General features: G+C 51.4%; 1 protein-coding gene across 2 annotated transcripts in view; it reads left to right on the top strand.

The window, feature by feature from the left end:
* Window positions 1-1276: 1276 nt before the first annotated feature.
* The window catches only part of SFXN1 (sideroflexin 1), a 68509-nt gene continuing 64285 nt past the window's right edge, over window positions 1277-5500 (top strand). The window contains exon 1 of one of the 2 annotated variants that reach the window (XM_045284879.1): window positions 1277-1365. The gene's annotated coding sequence lies outside the window, so the exon portion shown is untranslated. The remainder of the gene's footprint in view (window positions 1366-5500) is intronic. The other variant, XM_004696802.2, reaches the window with a different exon arrangement.

Raw genomic sequence — 5500 nt, 5'->3', positions numbered from 1 at the left:
CCCCCCCCCAGGGTTGACACAAACGTGTGAGTAAGCTCTGTGGAGCCTAGCTTAGGCCAGTAGAACTGCCCAGTCGGCCCGTAGACCTATGAACAAAATTAGAAGTCTAGTGCTGTGTGCCCCTGAGCTTTTGTGATTGCTTATGATGGATCATAATTGTGGAGCAGAAAACCAATACATTGTATCTGGTGGACCTCCTGACCCGACACCCCCCCAACCTCCCATTCACAAGGTGAACCACTCTCTTAGCACTTAGTATCCCACATGATACTGTTGCAATTTTGTATCGAGTTGAACTTAAACATTGTCATTACTTGTTTCCACGTCTGCACACCGTATTTCCTTTTCTTGCTCATATTTCCACCCATAATTGCAAATGGTGGGACTTTGGGATGAGTTTTTCTTTTTGAGCCCAGCACTGGGCATATGGCACAACTCAACTCACTGCCGTCGAGTGGATTCCAATTCAAAGCACCCTATAGCGAAGAGTAGCCGTCAACAGCAAAACCTCTGCCGTGTGTCAATTCTGACTCAGAGTAACCCCTGTGCCACCAGGGATCCACCACCATATGTCATATATACACCACAAACCCCCCCAACCAAACCCCGCCATCGAGTCGATTCCGACTCGGCGATCAGACAGGACAGAACCACCCGCCCGGAGCCTGCGCTCTGCCCCTCCGCAGACTTCCCCGCGGGCCCTCCTCTGAAGATACAGTTTCGGAGACTGTATCTCTTTAAGAGAGTAGAAAGCCTGATCTGTCTCTGGCTAAGCGGCTTGTGAGTCCAAACTGGCGATCTTGCGGTTAGCAGCCCAACGTGTCACCAGGGCTCCTACGTGCCACCCCAGCGATCCTACAATTCAATTCTCTGCCATCCATCCACCCCCGCTGACAGAGATCCTATAGGAGGGAGTGGAACTGCCCCTGTGGGTCTCTGAGGCTGTAGATCAACCTCATCAGTCTCGTGGTGGGCGGCTGGTGAGTTTGAACCGGCACTCTTTAGGTTAGCAGCGCGGAAACCTTGGGCATTAGCTGGATTGCTCTTCACTGACTGTGAGCAGGGACTTGGGAGTGGAGGATGGAGATGCAGTAGGCCCGAGGGGATGGAGCCAGGACTGGGGCCACATCGGTGACCGCGTGGAGACTTGGAGGGCGGGTCGGAGGTCCCTGCGCGCGGCCGCAGGCGGGGCCCAGCTCGGCCTCTAGGTGCCCGGCCCGGCGCGCGCGCGCGCGCGAGGCTGTCGGGGACGTGCTCAGGGCGGTGGCGCGCGGGGCTGCCGTGGCGGGAGAAGCGTTTCCGGTGACAGCGGAGGCGGCGCTGATCAGGACCTGCTAGCGGCATCGGCTGCCGGCCAGGGAAGCGGTGAGTGGCCGGTGGAGGGCCGGCCGGGCCGTATGGGGGTTCCGCGGGAAAGTCTGCGGAGGTGCGGAGCGCGCAGGCTGGAGCTGGGGTCGTCCACCCGCGTGCCAGCTGCAGGGAGACCCCCGGGCTCCAAGGTCGCCCGCCCGGTCTCCGCGCCAGGGGCGCACCGGATTTGGGGTCCCTGTGCCTTGGAGACCCCCGCCATCCCCCTATCTAGCAGATGCCCACCGCCAGCACTTGGAGGACCCCACGTCCGCTGCGCCCCCACGATGCAGCGGTTCTGTCCTCCGAGGGGAGGGGACTCGATCCATCTCCGCCCCGCGCGCTCTGCCATGCTGTCCCCGGAGACAGCGTGACGAAATTCGCCACGGGGAGGATACCCAAGATGGCTGCCGCAGGGACAGGCCACCCGCACCGCGCGGGCGATCGCTAGGTGACCGGGTGGTCCCCGACCCCCATGCACCTATAGCTCTTTGGCTCTAGGCTCCTCTGCTCGCCTGGAGATGGGCGGGAGATCAGAGTGGAAACTTCCCCAGGCTTCTGTGATAGAACTCGAAATCTGATAGGGAAGAGGGTTCTTGGAATTGTAGAAATTACCCAACCTTATGTTTCTGAGCTGCCCCCGCCTCACCCCACCCCCCGCGTGCTTTCCGAAGTATCTCAGACCTCTCCCTTTCCCTGTGCAGTGGCCACAGTTCCCAACCAGTGTGTGCCAGGTCCTAGCGCGTTTACATTCTTCTGTCCTTAGGCCCTTAGTGCAGATGAGAAAGCTGAGGCTCAAAGCCACGTGGCTGCCCGGCCACAGAGCAAGGTCATTTGAGTCTCCGCATCACCGGGAGCACCACACAGATGTCTTTTCCTTGGCTGTGTTCTCTCAAATTGGCATCCCTCCCCCGGCCCTGATGTGCACAGATGTGGTGCATTCACCAAAACCGATGGCCTTTGATTCCGATTTGGCCTTTTGGCCATGCCAAGCGAGTCTGGATAGAGCTGCACCCCATGGGGTGTTCTCTGGCAGGCTTCTCCTCAGACCCGCTGCCAAGAGAGCCCCTCCGGGACCACAGTGCAGTCCCGGCATGGTTTACATCCCCAGGGCTCACCCGTGTGTGTTTTCTTTAATACTATTTTGTTTTATGTGCTCATTTTATTCTCCAAGCGAGCAGGCCTATGTTTGTCTTCTCAGCCTTAGTCTCTCAATTGCCTGCACCAAGCGGGCCCTCGTTGGATATTTCCTGAGTGCCTGAATGAAAAAGCCTTGCTCTGCTTAACCACAGAACCCATAGATCCAGCCCGGGGCCAAAGGCCTGGCGCCCTGTTTCCATAAAGCTTACAGCCAAGAGAGAAAGCCCTGCGGGACAGCCCTCTGTCAAAGGGAGCCCCCGAGAGCCACATCAACTGCAATGACACTTAACAATCTGTTTAGAACACTCTGACCATGCTGCGAATGTCTTATGAAATTCTGTGGGGGTAGATTTAGAAATACACCCCACTGGGAGGGAACATCCCATTTTCCTCCAGGATTCCTGAAAAGAAAGTTGAAGGAAGAACCGGGGAAGGAAGGATGGAAAGGCAGCAACCCTCAGTGACACAGACACAGCTTCCTACTTCTTTGCTCTCAGATGCCACCGGGAACAAGCAGACACTCCTACTAAGCAACCAGAGTCCTGGTGGCAGGAGTGCTTAGAAGTTGGGCTGTGATCCGAATGCCACCCCTCCGGAGGAGAAACACCGGCCTCTCTGACTCCTGTAAACAGTTACAGTCTCTGAAACGCACAGGGTCCGCTCCACCCTGTCCCCAGCACATATCGCCATGCGTGTGCATAGGCTTGACGGCAGGGAGGTTTGGGACAATGCAGGCAGAGGGGATGAGCAGTTAGTTGGAGTGCATCGTGGGTGAGACCGCACCCCTTGAGGTTAAAGGTAGAAAATCAGGCACAGATGATTTAAAAATAAAAATAACAAGATAGATGATTGTTATTTGGAAAATGAAACATCATTAAGCTAGAATATGTATCAACCTCCATTAATTGATATAAAGTCTAAAGCTATCCCTTCAAGTTAAGTACTTAATTTGTAACGTATTTTCATCGATTTTGGATTGTATAACCAGTCAGCTTAAGTCATTTAACAATACCGTCCTGCCCTGTACATTTTGTTTGGGAAAGTATACTTTGTTTTCAAGTATACTTTCCAAAGTATACTTTCCCAAACAAAATGTACAGGGCAGGAGGGGGCAGAAAAGATGGTCGACTGGATACAACGAACTCGGTGGGGAGGAGTGCTGTCTGCTACATTGTAGGGATTGCAGCCAATGTCATGAAACAAAACTGCATAAATTATAGAATGGAAAACTGACAACTTTCACTCCAGCCACACTCAAAAGTTCCAAAGGGGTGGGGCATTAGAGTTTGTTAGCATGTTATCATCTTTTAATAGGCTGATGACACCACCCTAAGTGGAAATCCGTAGATTTGCTGTTGTTACTGTTGCTTTGTCCTCTTACAGGGCTAACCTTTCCCTCTCTACGGTGTTGTGCAAAGTTCATTTTGAGGACTAGAATCTGAATAGTGATTGTCTTGTCCCATGGATGTTTTCAAGTTAACAGGCAAGTGGAATTTGGCAGAAATTAATAATTCTCCATGTTTTCTTGACTGTGGACAGACTCGGTCTTCCCACAGAACTGTCCCTGTGGCGTAAGGCTTTAATGATAAATTAACTCAGGGATGTATATGGTTAAGGGCTTGACTGCTAGCGAAAGGTTGTTGGTTCAGAGCTGTGCAGGGTTGCCTCAAGAGAGGCCGAGCCATTTGCTTCCGATCATAGGGCACAGCCTTGAAAACTGTTTGGAGTGTAGTTCCACTCCGACTCCGTGGGTTTGCCATGAGTTGGAATACAAGAGGACTTCAAAAAGTCCATGGAAAATGGAATGAAAGATAATGGAATTTTTCTATGAACATTGGGAAGTCCCCTCACACACTCAAGGGTAACTAAAGAGAAGGAGAGAGAGAAATTGAGATTGGTTAACTTCAAGGTGTTGCCTCATGAGATTGTGGGGAACTGCAAATCCGAAATCCATAGGTCAGGCTGCAAGCTTGCCTCTCATGAGATGCAGATCAGGTGAACAGAAGAGTGCAGAGTGAAGTTCTGCCAAATGTTTCTTTTCCACTCTAGGACAGTGGTTCTCAACCTCCCTGATGCCGCAACCCTTTCCTACAGTTCCTCATGTGCGGTGACCTCCAACCCGAAAATCAATTTTGTTGCTACTTCATAACTGTAATTTGCCACTGTTATGAATCGTCATGTAATATCTGATATGCAGGATGTATTAGGCGACCCCTGTGAAAGGTTGTTCGACCCCCCCAAAGGGGTCGAAACCTACAGGTTGAGAACCCCTGCTCTAGGGAAACTCCCTTTTCAACTGATTGACCAATTAGATAACATTAGATCACAGTTTACATTCAATCACAAAATAGCCTGGAAGGGTTTTCAGGAGTTGGGGACCCAAGAGTGCCCTGAAACAACAACAGCAACGAAACAATGTGTGGAATCTGATGGATGCCAACACCCCCAAAATGAGACTAATTGACTTGACTCCTGGCAACCTTGTTTGTGCCAGAGTAGGATTGCTCCGTGGGGTTTGCAATTGGGGTGACTTTGAAAGCAGGTTGCCATCTGGGTGGGTTTGAACTACCAACCTTTCAGTGAGTGGTTGAGTGCTTAGCCAGTGCTCAGCAAGGATACTAACCAATTGTTTCACTAACCTGCTCAGCCCTAACGTAACCAATGGGCCAGCCATACCCTTTCTTAATGCTTCCAACTTTTTTACCCAGCACCATAGTTCCAGCTTAATCATGTGGTTATTGTTAATCTTTAGTCAGGGTTAAAGTCATGGTTTCTAATTCCCTGATAAAGCACATTCCTCACTAACTGGTTTTCGTTGAAGTTTTTGGAAATTCTTTTTCACTGGCAGTTAAGCATTTTCTTGGCATGCAGGTAATAAAAAATGCAGTTTAGCTTGGAGAAAAAAATCATTTTTTCTTAGATATTTCAGATTGTCTTCTTCCTGGAAGCCCAGGAAGACCAGCTCTCCATTCCTCCCACCTTCCGGGTTCCCAGGCCCTCCCTCCCCTCCCCT

This window comes from Echinops telfairi, unplaced genomic scaffold (assembly GCF_000313985.2).
Source record: "Echinops telfairi isolate 266 unplaced genomic scaffold, ASM31398v2 ScPeMD7_7469;HRSCAF=8507_0, whole genome shotgun sequence".
In the NCBI taxonomy this organism is placed as follows: domain Eukaryota; kingdom Metazoa; phylum Chordata; class Mammalia; order Afrosoricida; family Tenrecidae; genus Echinops; species Echinops telfairi.
This window is presented reverse-complemented; position numbering and strand designations above follow the sequence as displayed.